We start from the raw sequence: 23,592 nt of genomic DNA on the forward strand, positions 1-23,592 counted from the left end.
TGCCCATGATGAGAAAGAAAATTTTTTGCAAACATACAGAAAGATTAAAAGAGGTTTTAAGTAAATATAACACATTCATTATAAAATTATCATTGTCCTAGTGTTATCACATAAGTATCCATCATCCATATTTCTATATATCCATCAACTTACTGTGTTTTTCATTGACTATAAAGTAAGTTGCAGACATAAGTGTAACTTCACCACCACCATTCTTTAGCAAGCATAAAATTATTTGTAATATTCTCATATTATCTTGTTATTTCTGTGGGATCTGTAGTTGCAATTCCATTTTCAATACTGTTGTTGATAATTTGTGTGCACTACCTCTTTTCATCGATCAAACCAGCTAGGTGTTTATACATTTTTGTTGATCTTTTGAAAAAATTTACTTGCAGGTTTTTAAACTTTTCCTGTTGTTTTCTTCTTTTGCCTTTCATTGATTTTTTTTTTTTCTGATGTGTGCTCTTCTTTCTACATTTTTTGAGTTTACTTTGCTCTTGTTTTTATAGATTTTGAAGGTGGAAAATCAGGTCATTGATTTTAAACTTTCTTCTCTAGGGATCAAGTCCTAGAAAAATAAAATAGCATGCCAAAGGATATACACTCTGATAATGATAGTTAGGTCTTAGACATGGTCCACTAGCTTTTCGTCAAGTGTTGCTTCCACTAGATCATGCTACTCACTTCCTTCTCTATCCTTACATCCATAGCAGTCTAAGTTACTTAGATGTTTTAGTTCCTTCCTATGGTTTGTGAAAGGTGAAGGGCTCATCCTTGTTACTAAAGTCTCAGAGTACCATAATATTCTAAAAATAATGTCTAGCTGATACATAAATGCTGTTAATGAGCAGGACTGCCCAAGAGCCTTTGGAAATGCTTTGATTGGTGAGCAATTCAGAAGTGATGATACAAATGGTAAAATCCCAAAATGTTACCAGATTGGTAATAATGTTGATAAATTCCTCACAGTGTGTAGCAAAAAAAAGTAACTGAGCTAGATCAAAACATCATAAAAAATATCTGTAGAAGGAAGTAATTGATAGTTGATGACCAATAAGTATGACTCTTAATTCTCATGAGCATCTTGTACTATCTTCTAGGTAATTCAGTATGCTGAAGTTCAAAAAGGGAAAAAGGAAAGTGGGACAAAAGATGAAACAGTAGCAAAACAGCACAGGACTAGGAGTGAGTAGAATTAAGTTCAGAGCCTGCTCAAACACTATCCACATGTATGTGTCTTAGTACAAGTTATTTAACCTTTCTTGGCCTAAGCTTCCTCTTCTAAAACAATGCCAAGAGTAATTATTAGATATAAGATTCTATTCATTCTTATATGTGAATACTGTTACTACCATGTGACAGCCTTGAAAAACAAGATAGTAATCAATTCAGTAGGGAAATGAGATCTAGATTCTGTCCATCACCAAAATTTGGGTAAATGCTCAGAATTCAAGGAATTGAACTAATGGCGAGGAGGGAGCAAAGCAAAAGGGCCATGTTATCCGGTGCTTATCAGCTGGTTTGGGTGAGACTTTTGGTTTGATCTGATTGAAGACCCTTGTGTTAGGAACAGGCCAAAGTATAATGGTCACTGCACTAAGGAGACAATTGCAAATTTTGCTCTGTAGTGATAGTTCAGATGAACTCTGTATCTTAGGCCAAAATTTTTAGAGCAGAATGAATGCAGCCTGATTTATATTGTTCATTTCTCTGTGTTTTTCTTGTTGTTGATTAATTATTTAGTTTCCAGCAAATGTAAATGTCAGTTTCCTTCCTCTTTCCTTTGACTAAGGAATTGTGGCATGTCTGCAGTCTTTAAATGCCATCTGTTAATGGAAAATTACAGTTTAGTTCTATGACCAAATATACTAAATAAGTGCATGTTTATAAATGTCCTTTGCCTAACAATTTGGTGTTATCAGATTGTCCTTGTAACTTAGCTGCAGTATGGCAATCCCAAAAATCCAAATGAAAAAGTGCTACATTGGTGGCACAGTGGTTAAGGATCATTGCTGTAGCCAGGTAGCAGCTGTGGTGTTGGTTCAGTCCCTGGCCTGGGAACTTCCACATGCCATGGGTGTGGCCAAAACAAAATGTGCTAGATTGTATTTAATAGTACTTAAAGTATATTCTCGGAGTTCCTGTCGTGGCACAGTGGTTAACAAATCCGACTAGGAACCATGAGGTTGCGGGTTCGGTCTCTGCCCTTGCTTGGTGGGTTAAAGATCCGGCGTTGCCGTGAGCTGTGGTGTAGGTCACAGACGCGGCTCGGATCCCGCGTTGCTGTGGCTCTGGCGTAGGCCGGTGGCTGCAGCTCCGATTCGACCCCTAGCCTGGGAACCTCCATATGCCGAGGCAGCGGCGCAAGAAATAGCAAAAAAAAAAAAAGACAAAAAAAGTATATTCTCACATTAACTCATCAGAAATTAGAAGAAAGACCTGAGAAAAGTGTTACAAACAGTCGTTGTAAGTAAAATAAATTGCAGTTTTTGATCAATGTGAGTGATCTGATAAAAGAGATAATCATTCATGCTGAATAAAATATAATCAATCACTAAGCCTGAGCTCAAAAACAAAAAAAAAAAAAAAAGGAAGATCCCAGATACAGAAATTAATGCAAAGCTGGGAAGGTGCCTAGGTACTAAAGTTGGAAGTCTACAAAGGTTATTCACTATTAGTCTTATCACTTACTATAAAACCTAATTTTGAAAGCATAAATGAAATGGACAGCTCATTTGGAAATTACAAATGATAAAAATTGACTTGAGAAGAAATCAGCTATAAAGCACTAAAGACTTTGAACCAGTTTTCCTTTCCCCTCCCCTACCTAGATACAAAACTCAGATGGTATTACAAAACATTTTAAATAATCCTTTGAGAGAGATGATTTTTATTTTGTGCAGCTATCACAGGGAAAGAAGCTAAAAGTACCCAACCAGCTATAAAGCCTATATAGCCATAATACCAAACCTTATAGGAAAATGTTGTCACAAGACAGTCTCTTCATATGAACATTGATGCAGAAGTGTAAAATATAATGTTGGTTAACCATAAAATTATGGACACCCCCTTGTGGCTTAGTGGGTTAAGAACTTGATGTTGTCTCTCTGAGGTTGTTCGTTAGACCCTTGACCTGCTCAGTGCGGTAAGGATCTGGCATTGCTGTAAGCTGCAGTGATGTGGCTCGGAGCAGAACCTGGTGTTGCTGTGGCTGTGGCATAGGCCTCAGCTGCAGCTCTTATTCAAACTTACATGTGCTGCAGGTGCATCTGTAAAAAAAATAAAAATAAAAATAAATGTTTACAATTAGATGTATTATCATCAGTCAGTTAATGTTTGTCTTAGGAAGGCAACAGTATTTAACATTAAAACAATATGAGGGGAGTTCCCATCATGGCTCAGTGGTAAGGAACCCACTAGTATCCATGAAGACACAGATTTGATCCCTGGTCTTGCTCAGTGGGTTAAGGATCCAGCGTTGCTGTGAGCTGTGGTATAGGCAGGCAGCTGCAGCTCTGATTCAGACCTCTAACCTGGGAACTTCTATGTGCTGTGGGTGTGGCCCTAAAAAGACAAAGAAAAAAAAAAGAAAGAAAAATAGGAGTTGTTGAGTTTTTAATATTCATGTTTATTAATTTTATACTGCATGGCCTATGAGGCGTTCTGAATGAGAAACAGATTTATTATTATTTTATCTTTAGTAAAAAGCCCCATCCCCTCTCCTGTTACTTTCATTCCAAGCCTTCCCCTTGTTGAAAAGCAATACAAGCCAGATAGACAAATCTACACTTGTAGCCTGATACTCCACAGGCGAGGGCTGGAGAACAATGAATTTACTCCTTTCATATACAGGAGTAAGACAACCCCCTCCTTCCCTCATAAAAGGGAAGAAATATATTTTTATTTATTTGAGAGGGGATGGAAATGATCCTGGATTCTCAGTCTAACCTTTTGAAATGTAAATATGTCTTTCCAAAGGCTTGATAAATGGCTGGTGTCTCTGGCTTTTGAGCCCTAGAGACCTGTTCAGGTCTGGCATTTATATCATTTGAAATGTAAATACCTAGGGAAGTACAGCTCCAGTCTTCCTGGGACCTTAGGGACTTAACCTAGGCCAGCCTGTAACCATTTGGCCCTTTCGATTTTTTTAGATCAGAGCAGTTAACTAGACAAATGGACACAGACCTTTTACAGCATGCCTTGTACAGTCAGTGAAGGCAAACACATCTTTGTATCATATACATTTCTGTGTCTCAGAAGGCTAGGACATTGATCATAAGCCAGTATAAAAGTTTTACTGTAAGTCTTAAACAATACAAGAGATAAGAGTATAAAAATGTATAAGGATAGAAAAAAGACAATTCTGGTATCAACAGCAGTCTAAACAATGTGAACACACAACATTCAGAGTACCATACAAATAAATTATTCACACTAATAAAATACACAGCAAGCTCGTTGAATGCAGGAACCATATATAAAACTTGACAGAATCCCTATGCTGTAACAGATGGAAAATGAATTTGTAAAATAAAATTTTATTCATAATATTAAAAAAAACCCTAGTAACTAGGAATTAACCTTATGAAAACTATAAGTTCACCATGTGGAAAATTAAAATATATAATTGTAAAAATAATGGAAGAAAAAGGGAGGGAGAATATAACCTGTTCATGGGGGTCAGACTCAGTAGTGTGAAATCTTGATTCTCCCAAATCTGTGAATTGATTGTCTTTTTGGGGGGGGGGGCTGGTTAGGGTCGCACACATGGCATATGGAAGTTTCCAGGCTAAGAGTCAAATCAGAGCTACATCTGCTGGCCTACACCACAGCCATAGCATCGCCAGATCCCAGCTGCGTCTGTAACCTACACCACAACTCATGGCAATGCCAGATCCCCAACCACTGAACAAGGCCAGGGATCAAACCCACATCCTCATGGATACTAGTCAGGTTTGTTTCCGCTGCACTGCGATGGAAACTTCCCTGGCTGCATTTCTAATTCAAGTCCTCTGGGAATTTTTGAGAAATTGAAAAGCTGACTCCCAAAGTCATAGGAAACTGTGAAGGTCTAGGGAAGTGAGGAAAATATCAAAGAAGAAAGAAAATTGGCTCTATCAAACATCAAGATATAATGTGAATTTGGGGTAAGAGGGGTGGAGAAGAAGGAGAGAAAAGGAGAAGGAGCAGAAGATGATGGAGGCTATGGTGAGAGTGGGTGGGTTCATTATGATGAATTGACTCACACAATTGCTGAGGCCGAGAAGTCCCAAGAGTTGCAGTTAGCAAGCTGGAGCCCTAGGAGGGTCCAGGGTGTCGTTCCCCTGGCTGTGGGTGTCAGTTCCAGCCTCAGCAAAGAGAAAGGTCTGTGTCCCAGCTCTCAGGGTCAGGCAGAAGTTCTTATGCAGCCTTTCAGTCCTATTTGGGTCTTCAGTAGACTGGGTCACCCACAGTAGGAAGGGCAATCAGCCTTACTCACTTTATTAATTCAGATGTGCATCTTGTATGAGAACACAGTCACATAAGTTTGGGCATATCATGGCCTAGTCACATTGACACATAACATTAACCATTACAACATCTAACTGGTATATTTTAGTTACTATTCTAAGCAGTTTGGGTTGGTTGGTTTAATTCTCACTGCAATCTATGAAATAGGTACAATTTTTTTTTCTTTCCTTCTTTTTTTTTTTTTTACTTTTTCATTTTTTCTTTTTTGGGCTGCGTGTGCAGCATATGGAAGTTCCCAGACGGGATCAAATCAGAGCTGTATCTGTGACCTTTGCCACAGTTTGTGGAAATGCCAGTTCCTTAACCCACTGAGCAAGGCCAGGGTGTAAACACACATCTTCACAGAGAAAAAGTGGAGTCCTTAACCCTCTGAGCCACAATGGGAACTCTGAAATAGGTACAATTTTATCTTCACTTTATTAATGAAACTGAAGCTCACTAAGATTAAAAACCTCCATATTTATTCCATTGGTATAGAATAGAGAGCTCAGAAAGACACTCCCAGGTACATGGAACCTTGGAGTAAGCTGAAGGTGACATCACAAATCAGTTGGGATAAGATGGTTTTGAGGCAAATGCTTATCCTTAAGGAAAAGTGACTAGTTTAGGAAACAGCACATACCAAAGCAAATCCCATATTAAAAATCTCAAACTGAAAAACAAAAGTTTAAAACTTAACAAAAAGTGTAGAAAAATGTCTCTAAAACATAGTAGGGAAGGAATTCTTTGCGAGAAGATGCCAAAAAAAAAAAAAAAGAAAAGAAAGGATTGTTAGTTTGCATCAAAAATGTAAAACATTTATAACACTATGCCTTAAATGTTTAACATTCACTTCTTCCTTGCTAAGCCTTGCTCATCACTTTATTTTTTATTTCTCTGCTTTCTTAGGGCCACACCTGTGGCATATGGAAATTCCCGGCTAGGGGTCGAGTTGGAGCTATAGCCTACGCCACAGCAACACGGGATCTGAGCCACGTTTGTGACCTACACTATAGCTCATGGCAACGCTGGATCTCCGACCCACTGAGCAAGGCCAGGGAATGAAGCAGCATCCTTATGGATATTAGTCAAATTTGTTTCTGCTGCACCACAGCAGGAACTCCCTGCTCATCACTTTAATATATGAACTCAGTTAAGCTTCACAAACTGACGTACATATCTATGACCCAGCAATTCTGCTTGCAGGAAGATATATTAGAGAAATTCTTGCATATCTTTACTGCTGTTCTGCTTGTAATCACCCAAAATTGATAGCAACCTAAATATACTATCAGGAATCAAACTGACAGATACAGAAGTGGTGGCATATTCATATAATTGAACTTTCTAAGATTAATGAACTTTATATAACAGCATAGGTAGAGCCCCCAAATAATGTCGGGTAAAAAAAAAAGTTGTGGAGCCACACATATGGTATAATATCGTTATCTATTGTTATAAACACAAAACTATTTTGCATATGATTTGGTAATATGTAATTTTTTAAGTATAGAAATATGTAAGAAAAATTTAAACAATACATCGTGAGCTTCCACTGTATCATTATTATTTTCAATGAGAATAAATATCAAATGTTAACATTTATTAGGGTGACAAAGATTTTTAAAAATATGACCATCTTTACATGTTTGTATATTTGAAATATTTAATACTAATTGAAATAAAAAAATTTACCAAAGAGAGTGGCATAGTCATGGTTCTTTGATATGTTTGCAGTGATTTGATTAGATATTTTCTAAGGAAGGATAATAGATTAAAAGAAGGAAAAAGGTGTCATTCTTTTTTTTTTTTTTGTCATTTTTGCTATTTCTTGGGCCGCTCCTGCGGCATATGGAGGTTCCCAGGCGAGGGGGCCAATCGGAGCTGTAGCTGCCAGCCTACGCCAGAGCCACAGCAACGCGGGATCCGAGCCACGTCTGCAGCCTACACCACAGCTCACGGCAACGCCGGATCCTTAACCCACTGAGCAAGGGCAGGGACCGAACCCGCAACCTCATGGTTCCTAGTCGGATTCGTTAACCACTGCGCCACGAAGGGAACTCCCGGTGTCATTCTTTATACTCCTGTTTCTACACTCATGGAACCTAAGGTTATTGACTCTCAGAGTAGATAATCAGATTATTTTAGGATGAAATTATAAAAGTGAAAAACCAATTTCAACGGTGATTACAGACTAGAGCAGAAGAGTTCCAGACAGATCCATGTTGATGGTCCATGATTCTTATTTTAGGTATGAATATGTCAAGACATAGATATAAAGAACTTTACTAGTAGATTATCTGCCACATTATAAATGCTTAGTAAATGTCAGTTATTATTATTATTACTAATTCTACTATATTTGAGACATATAATTCTACTATATAATGAGTAAGTATGAACTTTTTCAGTGTATATATCAGGTAGGAAGCTTCTATACATGTTTGGAGGTTAGGTCAAGGGTGAAGATCAAGAGTTAAAAGTTTAGAAACGACTGTTAGCGTGTTACCTCCCTGCCAGCAACAATCTGTTATTTCATAGGCATTTTTGTTTCACCCAAAGCATCCCCATACCACGTTTATGGCTCGGTGTATCTGCCTGAAATAACTAGGGAACTTAAGCCGCTAAAATCAAAGATGCTCATTTAACTCTTCCCATTACCCTGCTGTTTCAACTTTCTAGTTTGGACAAGAGCCATTCATGAGATCTGGCTCCACCTAACAGAAGATTTTATACAAGTTATGAGGGAAGAAGTGGTTCATTTAATTAATCAAAAAAATTACAATTTAAGTCATGAGCATTTATAAATAAAACAGAAATGGGGCTGTGGATAACTGATAGTGTCTATTACACCTGCGTTAATACAGCAGTCAGAACCCAACAATGTGCATACTTCGTCAGAACTGCAAGGTAATCTACCACACCCATTACCTGGTTACTGACCAGGAACAGAGGAGAATTAAGCAATATGATGTGAAGACCATATTTTGTGAGTCTGGGGAATTTCTTTTAACCTAGGGGCACTGTGCATTTCTGTTTGAAGGAGATAAGCAATGAACCCTGAGGCATTGCCCCAGGAAGGCTATCTGTCTGCCTGGACAGGCCACCAAAGGCTTTCCTTGGAATAGTCACTATAGTCCAGATGAAGCTGGTCTTCAGTGTTCTAGGCTGTGAAACCTGACTGCTTTCTTAATGTGACACCAGTGGATCTGCCTCTCAGGGATTGACTCACATCTAACCAAACTCGCAGAGGCTAAGGTACACAAGCCAGGATGTCAGCTATTGATTTACAGTGGCCTGAATGCTCAGGTCACCTTCACCAGCACATTTTCACCTTATTGGAGAGGCTCATGGAAAGTTTACTAGCCAAACAAACCATAGTGTTCTGTATGCTTAGCCAAGATCTGTACTTTTAGGACATTGCTTTCACTGACACTACCAGCTTTTCCTTCTGAATTTATTCTGGCTTCTGCATTTGATGGATTCTGTTACATACACATAACGAAATCGCCCTCAATTCTATGTCTACCTCCTTTGCAGTCACTCTCACATCATGTTGGTTGAACATTTTGGTTAATCCCTAAAGCTTTAGTTACACATTAAACATCATCTCTTGGTTTACCTCCTAAGTGACAAATCACACTAATTTAGGGTAGATTTTGCTAGTTTAACTCTGAGGGCACCTACCCTTGTTTCTGAGGTCTCAAGGACTGTTCACTCTCTATGTATGTGTGTCTTTTCTCATTCCCCTGTGTTTTTGAGACATCCAGCTGTCTTGGAAGCACCATTTCTCTTCAATTTTTTGAGGGAGATTTCATGGGTTGGCTGATTAGAAATATCTCATGGTCATTTCCTCGTTTTTAAGTTGAGTTGTCTTTTTATTATCGTGTTGTGTTTTTTATATATTCTGGATATAAATCTCTTATCAGATACATTCTTTGTAAATGTTTTCTCCTAACCAGTAGGTTCTCATTGCACTTTTTCTTACTTGCAGCATAAAAGATTTAAATTCTGATGCAATTTTTTTTTTCATTTTGCCACTTGTGTTTTTGATGTCACATCTAAGAATCCATCACCTAGCCCAAAGCAGTAAGAGTTTCTTCTAAGAGTTAGAGTTTTAGCTCTGACATTTAGGTCTGTGATCAATTCATAGTTAATTCTGTATATAGTGTTAGGAAACAGCCTGATTTCATTCATTTGCCTGTGGCTCTCCTGTTCTCCCAGCATCATTTATGGAGAAGACTATTCTTTCTCCATTCAGTTATCTCAGCATCCTTGTGCAATATCAATTGACCATAAAGTGAGGGTTAATTTTTGGACTCAATTCTGCCTCATTGATCTATATGTCTATCTTCCTAGCAGTGATACACTGTATTAATATTAAAGCTTTGTAATAAGTTTTGAAATTAAAAAAATGGGAGTCCTTCAACTGTGTTGTTATTTTTCAAGATTATTTTAGCTCTTTTGGATTTCTTGTACTTACATATGAATTTTAAGATCTGTCTGTCAATGTCTGCCAAAAAAAAAAAAAGAAAAAGCCAGGTGGAATTTTAATATGACCACATTGAACTTTAAATCATTATGAGAAGTATTGACAACAGTATTTTGTTTTCTGATTCATAAACATGAGTTGTCTTTCCATTTATTTAAATCTTTGGTTTATTTTAACAATGTTTTATACTTCTTTTTTTTTGTCTTTTGTCTTTTTTTAGGGCTGCACCTGCAGCATATGGAGGTTCCCAGGCTAGGGGTCTAATCAGAGTTCTTGCCGCCAGCCTACGCTAGAGCCACAGCAATGCCATATCTGAGCCGTGTCGGCGACCTACACCACAGCTCACAGCAACACGGGATCCTTAACCCACTAAGTGAGGCCAGGGATTGAACCCACAACCTCATAGTTCCTAGTTGGATTCGTTTCCTCTGCACCAAAATGGGAACTCCTGTTTTATACTTTTAAAGTATGTTTTTCACTTCTTTAGTAGAATGCATATCTAAATATTTTATTCGCTTTGCTGTCATTATATATGAAATTGTTTTCTTAATTTCATTTTTAATTTTTTATTACTAGGGCATAAATTCAATAAATATTTGTGATTTATCATTTATCCTAGAACATTTCTGAATGTGTTTATTCGTTCTAATAATGTTTTAGTTGATTCATGAGGACTTTCTTTTCCTTTCTTTTTGGCCTTACCCATGGCTTGTAGAAGTTCCTAGGCCAGGGATCAGACCTGCATCACAGCAGTGGCCCAAGCCACTGCAATGGGTCCTTTACCCACTGTGGCAGAGGAGAACTCCTCCTCAGGATTTTCTGTACACAAGATCATGTCATCTCTGCACATAGATAGTTTCATCTCTTCCTTTTCAGTCTAGATGTCTCATATCTTTTCTCCTGGCTAATTACTGTGACTAGAACCTCTGGTACAATGTAGAGCAGAAATTATGGGAATAAATATCTGTATCTTGTTCCTGATTTTAAGGGAAAGCAAACATTCATGTTTTTCATCACAAAATATTTTAGCTGAAGATTTTTTTGTAGATGCCTTTGATCAGGCTAAGCTTTCTTCTACTCCTGGTTTGGTGAGCATTTTTACCATGTGGGAGTATTGGATTTTTTTCAAAAATTTTTTTGCCTTTATTATGGTTATTACATGATTTTGCCCTTTATTCTTTACTATAGTGATTATATTAATTGATTTTCAGATGTTAAACCAGTCTCGAATTCCTGAGATAATTCCCACTTGGCCCTGGTATATATTTTTAATATATTGTGGGATTCACTTTGTTCTTTGTTTAGGATTTTTGCTTCTCTATATTCATAAGGGATATTTCTTTGTAGTTTTCATTTCTTATGCTGTGTTTTGTTGCAGTATCATAAAATATTGATATACTATGATCGGGGAGCTTCCTCATGCAGTGCTGTGGGTATGGACTCTTAGGACTTTATCCAGGAAAGTTCTAGAAAATCATCCTATCATTGTGAGTTGCTGGCATTTTATGATGCTCAGATTCCATCCAAAAACATTGAATCATCACATCCTTTGTTCTGCCTGTGCAATGTCTTGCTACATGGCATTAAATTTTAGAGCAAACCCAATACTGGTCTCTGATTCTTACCTGTATTTAAAACTGAAACTAAGTATTACCACCAATGCAGACAAAGTGTACAACTTTACATTTTTAGTAGTTTATCAATTGTTCCCCCCCCCCCCAGTAGCCATGACCCCTGTGTCCTTGTATAATGCAACGCAGGCAGAAATCATCTGCATGACAAAACTGATTTCATTGGACACAGAGCTTTCCCCATATTATGGGAGTCAAGGAAAGACCTGGCTAATTATTCCTCAAAGTAAGATGTATTCTCCAATATTTTACAGACTTTCTAATCAAAACAATTTACTAGGTCTTTCCTATCAAATCCAGTCATTTTTAGATGCAACACTCTCCTCATATCCATATGATGGCAGGAGGCTTGGTGGTGGGGAGTGGAAACCTTACCAAGGGAAATGACATAGTGAGGCTCTTCCCTTTTTATTCTGAGAGTTCTAAAAAATCATCTTGTCATTGTAAATTGCTGCCGTTTATGATACTCAGTTTCCATCCAAAAACATTGAAGAATCCTAGTTTTACTAGATATCTTATTTCATGTTAAAAAGCATAGATATCAGATATTATATACCAAATGAAGAGACATCATTTACCTTTAAAAAATTTTTTTCCTGAGTATTCCAGCTGGCTCCAAACTCTGAAAGTGTCCTTGTTTGACAGAGGAATTCCAACTTAAGGGAAAGGGAAGACTTTATATGTTTGTCTCACCATTCAAGGTTCTTTTGCTGGGTAGATGCTCCTGACAGTGAATGAGAGAGTGAGGGAGGAGAGTTTTATTTATTTATTTTTTTCTAGCCCTTTTAGATTTAATGTCTAATTCTCTTTTAGTGCTAGATCTATTTTGTTTACCATTGGAAGAAAATTCTTACAACATGGTGAAACTCAACATGTAGAGCCTTTAGCCTTGTGTGACAGGACCTGTTTCTAACATCCTGATGTTCCTCTTCTCACAATTTCATCTAAAGTCCTCATGTTGCAAGTTAAGGCCTGGAAAAGCCAAGTGTCTTGTCTAAACTTAGACAAGTTTCTTGCCTCCAGGTTTGGATATCTTCTGAGCTCAGAGTGTTAGATCTAGGATGGATAACGTCCCAGTATGTTAAGACAGTTCCTAACATCCAGCACGCCTCTCTGTCCTCCTGGCTTTCCTAGACTCCTTCCCAAGGGAGTAGAAACAAAAATGAGGCGAAGAGGTCTGCATGTTTTATATGCTTTGCCATAGCATACCCTGTAGTCACTTTTTTTCTTCTTTTTGAAATGGCAGTGTTACCTTGTTATAGTGGAGCCTCCAAAACCCTGAGTGACTTTGTCCGGCAGACTCTGGGCTTACCAATTTTGGATATGTAGAATGATAAAAAACATACATTTGTGGTGCTAATTCTCTGAGATTTGGGGCTCAGTATGTTACCATAGCATAATCTGTTATATCCTTATTAGTACAAGTTGTAAAACCTAGTAGGAGAAGAAATCAGTTCAAGCCACTGTTGCAGAAAAGACTCAGCTTTGAAATTACCATACTAAGTGAAATTTGACATTGAAAAACAAACATCATATGATATCACTTGAATGTGGAATCTGAAACAAAAATGAACTTATTTTGCAGAAGAGAAACAGACTCGCAGACTTTGGAAAATTTAAGATTACCAAAGGGGATGAGTTGGGAGGGTGATAAGGATGGACTGGGGGGTTGGGATTGGCATATGCACACTGAGATGTAAGGAATGACTGGCTAAAGGGGAGCTTTTGTACAGCACACAGAATTCTACCCAATATTCTGTTGTAATCTATATGGGGAAAGAGTCTGAAAAAGCATGGCTGTGTATATATGTATAACTGAATTACTTTGTTGTACAGCAGAGATGATCACAACCTTATAAGTCAATTATACTTAAATAAAACTTTTAAAAATGAAAAAAAAAAAACAAAAGAAAACAATATGCTAAATTCTTTGATAAAGAGGATAACTAAGTAGGACACAGCATCTGGTCAGCCAGCTGAGGAATAGCAGGAAGAAGCAAGCCAAAATGAATGCAAAATCATGGGAGTACTTCTTGGGATTTTTATTCTAATTCGGTAGAGCCATGCCTATGTTTTGGTGAAACACTGGCCATCCTGGTGTATAGGTAAAATTAACTAAGTTTTAGTTGTTGTGTAGCACAAAGAGCTCATAGAACATGCACTTATATTTGAAGTTCTTTCTTTCTTTTTTTAAAAAAAAAATTAAATATCTTTGGGAATGGTCTGGTAAAAGTCATGCAGTGTGGGAGACACTGGGGATATTAAGTTTGCTGAATGACTTTGCAGTGGCTCCTCATGCCACTAAGGTATTTACCAGTAATCTGATTTCTTTATACCCTGCACAGTCATTTTTATGTCACATTAATTTCATTTTGTATTTTTTGGATCATTCCCATGCTGCTTAGAGTGCACTGGGTTGTGAGCTAATTGTCGTATTAAATAATCTATAAAAAATAAATAGAAGTGTGAATTAAAAGGAATGAGCCTTGGTCACTGCAGGTGATATAGGAGAACAAAATAGAATCATCACCAATGTAAATGGAATATTAAGCAGAATATACTGCTGGACTAAAGATCTTTCAAAAAATGTTTTTGAAAGAACCCCCCCAAAATAAGTTACTCATGGTAACTTATCAAAATCTTAATAAATGAAGAATAAATATAGTTCATTTAAGGATAGTCTCTATTTTATAACCAATACTTCTTTCTCAGTATTTTACCCCTAATTTAAAATGTCCAGATCCTAATTGCTCTCAGCAACATATTAGAAACTATAAGTGATGATACTTATAGGCTTTTTAAAAAATTACCAAGGCCATTCCTTTTTGAAGGCACCTGCTTCCTATTCTAATTAGATAAGGAAGGGTAGAAAAAAGTTAGATTTATCTTATTACGTTTCAAAAGTAGGATTGTTGATGTGCTGAGTAATACTAAATAGTAATTTCCCATTGAGAGTGTTCTTTAGTTGATTCAAGGAAAGACCTCGAGCCCGAAGTTCATAAAAATTGCTAGTTAGTTGGGTTTGTTTCCCCCTCCTTTGATTGATTTTTTTGTTTGTCTTGTTTTAATTTTTATAAAGTAGACAACTCAGAGAAATTACTTAAATTCAATCTAAAACAAGAATAAACATAATGTATTTTCTGACTGGCCTGACCAAGTTACTTGTTTCTGTGACTTTTGCTATCGGCTCCAAATATATTTAAGCTGTTAAGACTTTCCCCCTTATTCTCCCGCCCCTCTCTGGCTATTTCCCTTTGGACCTTAAGATACACCTAAATTCAATGTGTCTAAGCCCAACTTCAGATTTTTTCCTTCAGTAGGAGCTCTTAAACTCATCATTTCTGTCAGCAATACCATCTTCCTTCATTACCTTTCTTTTCTTTATTTCCCACTCCAACTTTGTTCTGCATCACATCCAGATCATTTTTTTTTTCCCTTTGAATTTCTCTCAAGTAGCTCCTTCTCTCTCTTCGCACCATCACCTCTCTAGCCCTTCCATTCTCTCCACATCTCACCTGCACTGGCTTAGTAGCTTCTTTACCAGTCTCTTGCCTCCCTCTCCTGATCTCAGGATTACCTTCAGAACCTCCTCAAGCACTAATTTCATTGTGGTTTTCACCTTTGTATCACCCTAGTGCATTGCCTTTGCCCCAGCATTGAATAAAAAGGTCACATTCTCAGACTCAGGGATTTTACACAGGTCTGGCCCCATTCTGTTTTTCCTCTCACCTTGTATCACGTTTTGACTGTCTCTGCTTCAGCCAAGCCAGTCTCTTGACAAGCCAGCAAAGTCATATTTGCTTTTTCTAATTTTGAGTCTTTTTGTCCTTATTTTGTCTGCCCACCCAGATCCACACCTCCTTCTTTTTATAGACTTTTCTCTTTACTCAGTACCTATTTGGTGAGCATCTTCAGTGGATCATATCTCCAGAGCTATTTTTGATGGGAGCCAAAGGAAGTCTGTGTGTCTCACTGCCTTGTGACTGGTTCCTACTTTGTACTGTAGCAGAAAGAACACTGGACTATGAAGAAACTGCTCATAATTACTGCTCCGTGAACTTATGGAGAACCTCATGTTGTTCACACCACCAAGTGTCAAAACATAAAATCGATATCTAGTAGGAGTTTTTTTTTTGTGGATGAATAAATTGCCTTGGACAGGTCTTCCCTTCTTAGGATTCACTCTCCTCATGTGTGAAAGAAAGAATTGAAATTACTATCTCACTGATGTAATTCCATTATTTTGGTCATTGCACATGTATTTTCTATGGCCGTGAATTCTTGGACAACTTTCTATTACCCAGACCTGTTGGATTACATTATCTTTGCAGAAGGATCTGAAAATCCTCAGTTGCTGTGTGTTGCTTCATCTTCATCATCTTAAGCTGTTTAATTTAGAACTTGTTTGGGAACATTGTTGTCTGCCTTCCTCACCCCTCAACCCGTTTAAAAATCATTGCAGGAGATTTTCCCTTGTCCTTGAAAGAAAGGCAAATAGGAACATTCCTAATACACTGTGTCTGTCTCAGAATGATTTTCAGGGACCATAAGTCAGCTTATGTTTACCTCTAGAGGATAATTTAAAAAAATAAAACATTAGACTCTCTTAAATAATATTCACCTCTCCAGTGATACCTAACACACCAATTACCCAGCCCTGACCGTTACATGCTGAGACACATGTTAGAAGAGAATGGGGATTTTTTTTTCCTTTTTGTCCTTTTTAGGGCCACATTCACAGTATACGGAGGTTCCCAGGCTAGGGGGTCTAATTGGAGCTGTAGCAGCCAGCCTATGCCAGAGACACAGCGACACAGCTGCATCTTACAACACAGTGACCTATACCACAGCTCATGGCAATGCCAGATCCTTAACCCACTGAGCAAGGCCAGGGATCAAACCTGCAACCTCATGGTTCCTAGTCGGATTTGTTTCCACTGTGCCACAACCAGAACTCCCCTGGGATGTCTTATCACAAGGAATAAGAGAGCAAATTCAGTTGTTAAACTAAAGGCCCCATCTCAGTCACAAGTGATTAAAAGATGTATGAAGTCCAGAGGGGCAATGCATGTCAGAACTTTAGTTTCTTTCTACAAGGGGAATTTAGGCACTAGGCTAGAACTGGTGCTGGATTCCAGGCCTTTTCATGCTGCTTATTAAGTCTTCACGAATTAGCATTTCCAACATCATATCATGGGCTCAGAAATTAAGACAAATATGAGAATAATTCATATTTTGTTGGTAGGATAAGACATACACATCTCTCCATCAATGACAGAAAATCATGCATAGATAAAAATCAGTGCCACTACAAATTTAAGGTTCCATCTGGGTCCTCAAATCTTCCAGAAGATATATCTGTGTCAATTTTGTCTTCCAGTTGTTGGGGTAAATAATCCAGACTCTTATCCCTTTCCTAAAACTCCTCTGTTCTCACTTTCAGCATAAGATTTTTACCTTTAGCTTCATAGGGTAAATAAAGGCCCTGAAATGATAATTCCCTTAAATTCCAACTTTTCATCCATCCCAGAAAGAGTAAACTTATTTCACTCCTGTTTAAATGTATGATGATGGCATCCACGGCCAGATTTGCTACGTAGCTCTGAAGTATATTGATCAACCCATTTATCTTTCTAGAACAGTAGATCTTAACCTGGGCTGCACGTGGAAATGACCTGGCACCCTTTTACACAACTGATGCTCAGACCCTACCATATGTGAAACTCACATGTCTGATTTTTCAAAGCTCCTCAGGTGCGTCCTCAAGCAGACATGCTTACAAGTCAGTCCTTAGCCTAAAACCTCCACTAGGGCCAGCATCTTGTGTGTTGAAACAGGTCCACTCAACACTCTGCAGAGCACTCTCCATCAAGTAATAATCCGTCAAGGTATAAAGCTTTTCTTCACATCCATACCTTTATTACTATACATGTCTTAAGTGAATTTTACTCTTCATATAACCAAAATGAAAAGCATATAATGCTACTTAATTTTAAAACGTAAATTTTATAGAAGTTTTCAAATACTCATCAAACAGGAGTTTTTGTCGTGGCACAGTGAAAACAAATCCGACTAAGAATGATTAAGTTGAGGGTTTGATCCCTGGCCTCGCTCAGTGAGTTAAGGATCTGGCATTGCTGTGAGCTGTGGTATAGGTCGCAGACACAGCTCAGATCTTGCATTGCTGTAGCTGTGGTGTAGGCTGGCAGCAATAGCTCTGATTAGACCCCTAGCCTGGGAACCTCCATATGCGCAGGTGCAGTCCTAAAAAGACAAAAGACAAAAAAAAATAGATATTCATCAAACAAAACTATAGTTATTGGTGATGCTAAGAGGTGAATAGTTCGTGCCTCCGTTGCTAGAATTGATAGGTTCATTATTTCTCAAGTACATATTTGACCTAAGGAATTTTAAGTGTTTTTCACTAAGAAAACTAGCCAATCTTATCTTTTGTTCACTGAATGCGAGTGCCCTTTTCTCTGAAAAACTGTAGTATTTAAGATATTATGGTGATTGGTGCACTAAAAGATGACTTTATTGAGGATGTTAATTCCTCTGTAGACAGAAAGAAATCCATAAAAGATATTTTTTTCCTTCCCACTTATATATCTGCCTGGACCTCTCATAGCTCATTACTCCTCCATATTGATAACTACATTTGTGGGTGGTTTCATGAACTACTCAGCATTTTAATTTAATTAAGTATTGAATTTGTATTAAAAATAAAGTATTTTGTATTAAGGTATTTGCTTCCTACTATTATAATATTAAAATATGTTACTGTTATATTAAATATAGCCTGTATTTATTAAATATATATTAAACACATTAGATTTAGTATGATAACTATATTGGTATAATGCTAATAGAGAGAAAAATTCAGTTCAAACCATTTCTTAAACCTTTGTGCCAATTCTTATTTCCATTCAAATGTTCATTTTTCCTCTTTGATTCTACATATACAGTGGAATATTATTCAGCCATAAAAAGAAATGAAATATTGATACCTGCAATAACATTGCTAAACCTTGAAAACATTGTGCTAAATGAATGAAACCAGTTACAAAAGGCTACGTAGTGCATAATTCCATTTATATGAAATGCCCATAACTGGCAAATCTATAGAGACAGAAAATTGAGGTTGCCTGGGGCTGGAGTTGTGGGATAATAAGTAATGACTGATAATGGGGAAAAGGGTTCCTTTTTGTTCTGTTGAAAATGTTCTCTTTTTTTTATAATTGTTTTTATTTTCCCACTGTACAGCAAGGGGGTCAGGTTATCCTTACATGTATACATTACAATTACATTTTTCCCCCACCCTTTGTTCTCTTGCAACATGAGTATCTAGACAAAGTTCTCAATGCTATTCAGCAGGATCTCCTTGTAAATCTATTCTAGGTTGTGTCTGATAAGCCCAAGCTCCCCATCCCTCCCACTCCCTCCCCCTCCCATCAGGCAGCCACAAGTCTCTTCTCCAAGTCCATGATTTTCTTTTCTGAGGAGATGTTCATTTGTGCTGGATATTAAAAATGTTCTGTTGAAAATGTTCTAAAATCAATTGTGGTGCTGGTTGAACAACCCTGTGAATATACTAAAAACCACTGAACTGTAAACTCTGAGTAAACTGTATTATATGTGAATTATATCTCAATAAAGCTGTTATAAAATTGTGCTAAGAGAAGGAAAATAATTACACCCCTTCTTCAGTCTACCTGAAATTCAAGTGTAAAGATTAAGTAGAACTCCTGTGGGAGTTCCTGCTGCGGCACAGCCTGTTAAGGATCCAGTGTTGTCTCTGCAGTAGCTTGGGTCGCTGCTGAGGTATGGGTTCAATCCCTGGCCAGTGCAGTGGGTTAAGGATCCAATGTTGCCACAGCTGTGGTGTGGGTTGTAGCAGCAGTTCAGATTCAGTCCCTGGCCTGGGAACTTCCATATGCTGCAGGTGTGGCCATTAAAAGAAAAAAAAAATTCCCATGAACATGCAAAGACTCAGGATATATTGCTATTATGAGTTCTTACTGCAAAAATACTAGACAAATGATCTTTAGAAGACCAAAATGACTTGAGAGATATTGGGATAAGAACAGGTTATAAGTATTAAATATATATTCACCATTAGTATTAAGACTAAATGATTACTACAAATAGGATGATTGTATGTCCAATTTGCCAATATGGTCCAATTTATACCTCTCATCTTGGTCTAATTAATAGTGACCCCCTTCACTCTCAATACTTTTCAGGCTAAGTAAATTATATGAATGTCCTTGAGTTATAGGAGCATAGTAGCTTGTATAAAGTCTATATGCTTTAACAATGCAGATATTATATAACTTAGAAATGATGGAGGGAGAATGGGTACGTTTACAAAAAGTAGTATAATAATAATTGTCTAATAATTACCTTTGAAGTGTTTCTGAGAGTAAAAGGATGTTCCTTTAAATTAGATTCTCAGGGAGGGGAGGAAAGGGAATAGGTTATAAACTAATTTTAGACTAGGAAACCAATAGGAAATTAGAGTGTTTGGTGCCTCAAGCTCTCAAGGCTATTAATTCCTTTGTCTCTCCTGCTTTGCCCCCACTTTCCAATATGTTTCATCCCACAGCGCTGTTGATAAAATTCAGTTCTTACTACTCCAGTGACTTTTCCCCACCTATTCATGTTTCATGACGTTGGGAGATGCATTGTAGAGGTTTGCTGTAGATGTTGTCCATCCCATTAGTTTTTGTTTAATTTATCATATTGGCTTTTTCTTTAGGGATAATTCAGGGAAACTTTAAATCTCGACTGCAACTCTCATTTTCTTCCCAGAGTGCTCCAGAAACCACATCTAACTCTTTTTTAGTTACTTTTTTTTTTCTTATGTAGTGTATACTCCAATAAATGGCCAAGAAAGAACTTCAGGGGAAGTTTTTGCTTTTAAATTTCTAAATTCCTGAAATGTCTTTATTTTATCCTTGCATCTAGTTGATAGTTTGGCTAAGGAGAGCATTCTGGTGAAAAATTCATCTCCTTCAAGATGCTAAAAGCATGTCCTTGTTTCCTTTTAGCCCCCAGCATTCTGCTGAGAAGTCTGTAATTGCTATGATCTTCCATCTTTCATAGGTCATCTGTCTCATTACTGGTCTTAATATTCCCTAAAAGTTTTAAGGATTTCTCTTTGTCTCCAGTGTTCTGAAATTTCACAGTGTTGTGTCTCATTATAAGGTTTTCTTCAGTCATCATGCTAGGGATTTGATAGGTTCTCTGTTTCATTCTGGGTAAATGTCCTTGTTTTATTACCTTTAAATTTTTAGATGATGGCTCTTCTAGATTTAATTTCTAATTTTGATTTGCCTTTATCTTTCATAAATTTTGTGCTTTTTCTTCCTTATGAAAATATAACCTTATCTTGATAATTTTTGTTTTTTTTTTTAATTTTTTTACTGAAATATAGTTGATATTCCTTTGAACCTTTTTTTTTTTTTTTTTTTTTTGGCAGTGCCTGTGCCATGCGAAGTTCCTGGGCCAGGAATCAAATCCATGTCCCTGCAGTAACAACACCAGATCCTTAACCTGCTGTGCCACAAGGGAACTCCAGTGTTCTTTTGATACTTTAATGTTCTTCCATCATATGTTTTATTTATCCCTATGGCCTTTCTCTTATAGCATACTATTTTAGTTTAATGGGTGTGTTAAAATTAAATAGAAAATATAGGTGGGACTTGAGTATTCCCTGACCAGACAAAACAACTTAAGCCAAGTAAGCAAAACTAAATCCAGCTAAGTTCATGACCATAAGTGAAACTTAGGTAATTTCTTATAAATCCTCTGATAGTCATAAAAGAAACTTAAGTCATCTTCCTAAAATTAGTATGAGATGATCACTTTAACCCAACCCCCTGCTGTCTGGAGACACCTGTTGTAATAACCAATCATTAAAAAGATTAAACAACTTCCTCATTTTCATCTTAAAAGTCATCCTGTAACATCCTGGCCCTGAGCTTCCTATCAGTTTTTAAACTGAAAGCTCTGAGTCCACCAACTGTTCTTAAATGAACAATAAGCTCTTGCTAAATTTTATTCATTGTTTTGGAGGTTTGAATTTTGGTATTTCTGGATCTTTTATAGATGTAAGTATATTTATTTTCTTGCCAATATTAATTAAGGGTATTTTTCAAGTCTTCTTGGAAAGTTTTGGTTTTTTATTTCTTTGAAGATTTGTTTGTATCATGTTCTTCAAAGCTTACCTGTGTTTCAATGTCTTTGGGCCTTTGCTGTTTGTTCTTATTTAAGCATGAGGTACTAAGAAGCTCACTGGGAGTTTTGTTGGTGTCTGAGCCACATAGCAGCATAAGAACATGCAGTCACACCCTCTTTAATCTGAATATTGAAAAGTTGTTTCAGTCACTACGTTCTTCTACTTAGAAGTCCCTTGCTCTCCTCCTAGGGACTCAGACTGCCAGCCTTCTATGAGCCAAGTAGGAAAGGAGGGTGAGAATCTCACCATATGACTGTATACCTCCTCTTAATCTCCCTGTTGTCAGCAGGACAACCTCTGCTTGGGAACATCACTGCTTAATGTTGAATTGAGTCCCTTTGGTTCAGTCTTTCCAGACTTCCACTCTTATAGCAGAGCAGGAGAGATGAATTAGTGCCTAATTGCTTCTTAAACAAACACTCATCCACCTTCTGAGATTTTTTTTCCTTCCGTTTCTCATTCCTTTCATTTTCTTGACTTAGGTGGCTTGGCTTGGCTTTCGATCTGTCCCCATTGTCCACATTTAGCCTGCAGCTTTCTGTAACCAGTTCACTATTAATAATATGCTTTATGGCAGCATTTTTTTTTCTTTTTTTAAATTTTTCAATTGTTATTTTTTCCGTTATAGTTGACTTATAGTGTTCTGTCAATTTCTACTTTGCTAAGTGACCCAGTCATATATTTTTTTTTCTTTTCTTTTTCTCGCATTATTCTCCATCATGTTCCATCACAAGTGACTGGATATAGTTCTCTGTGCTATACAGTAGGACCTCATTGCTTATCCACTCCAAATGCAATAGCTTACATCTATTAACCCCTAACTCCCAGTCCATCCCACTCCCTCCCCCTCCTCTTTGGTAACCACAAATCTGTCCTCCAAGTCTATGAGTTTCGTTTCTGTGGGAAGTTTCATTTGTGCCATATATTAGATTCCAGATATAAGTGATATCATATGGTATTTGTCTTTTTCTTTCCGACTTACTTCACTTAGTATGAGAGTCTCTAATTTCACCCATGTTGCTGCAAATGACATTATTTTGTTCTTTTTTATGGCTGAGGAGTATTCCACTTTATATATATATGTGTGTATATATATATATATATATATGTATATATATATATATATATATATATACATATATATCACATCTTCTTAATCCACTCATCTGTTGGTGGACATTTAGGTTGTTTCCATGTCTCGGCTGTTGTGAATAGTGCTGCAGTGAATATACAGGTGCATGTGTCTTTTTCAAAGAAAAGTTTGTCTGGATATATGCCCAAGAGTGGGATTGCTGGGTCATATGGTAGTTCTATATTTAGTTTTCTAAGGTACCTCCATAGTGGTAGTACCAATTTACCTTCCCATCAACAGTGTAGGAGGGTACCCTTTTCTCCACACCCTCTTCAGCACTTGTTATTTGTTGACTTGTTAATGATGGCCATTCCGACAGGGATGAGGTGGTACGTCATATAGTTTTGATCTGCATTTCTCTAATAATTAGAGATGTTGAGTATTTTTTCCTGTGCTTGTTGGCCATCTGTATATCTTCCTTGGAGAAATGTCTATTCATGTCTTTTCCCCTTTTTAAAATTGGGTGGTCAGGTTTTTTTGCTGTTGAGTTGTTTATGTTGTTTGTATACTTTAGAGATTAAGCCCTGTCAGTTGCATCATTTGAGACTATTTTCTCCCATTCCTTAGGTTGTCTTTTTTTTATAGTTTCCTTTGCTATACAAAA

At 37.2% G+C, this 23,592-nt stretch overlaps 1 protein-coding gene across 2 annotated transcripts in view; it reads left to right on the forward strand.

Moving 5' to 3' along the window:
• KCNN2 (potassium calcium-activated channel subfamily N member 2) overlaps nucleotides 1-23,592 on the forward strand; it is a 432,831-nt gene that overhangs the window by 103,425 nt on the left and 305,814 nt on the right. The gene's annotated exons all lie outside the window — the stretch shown is intronic.

Source organism: Phacochoerus africanus, chromosome 4 (assembly GCF_016906955.1).
Source record: "Phacochoerus africanus isolate WHEZ1 chromosome 4, ROS_Pafr_v1, whole genome shotgun sequence".
Classification (NCBI taxonomy): domain Eukaryota; kingdom Metazoa; phylum Chordata; class Mammalia; order Artiodactyla; family Suidae; genus Phacochoerus; species Phacochoerus africanus.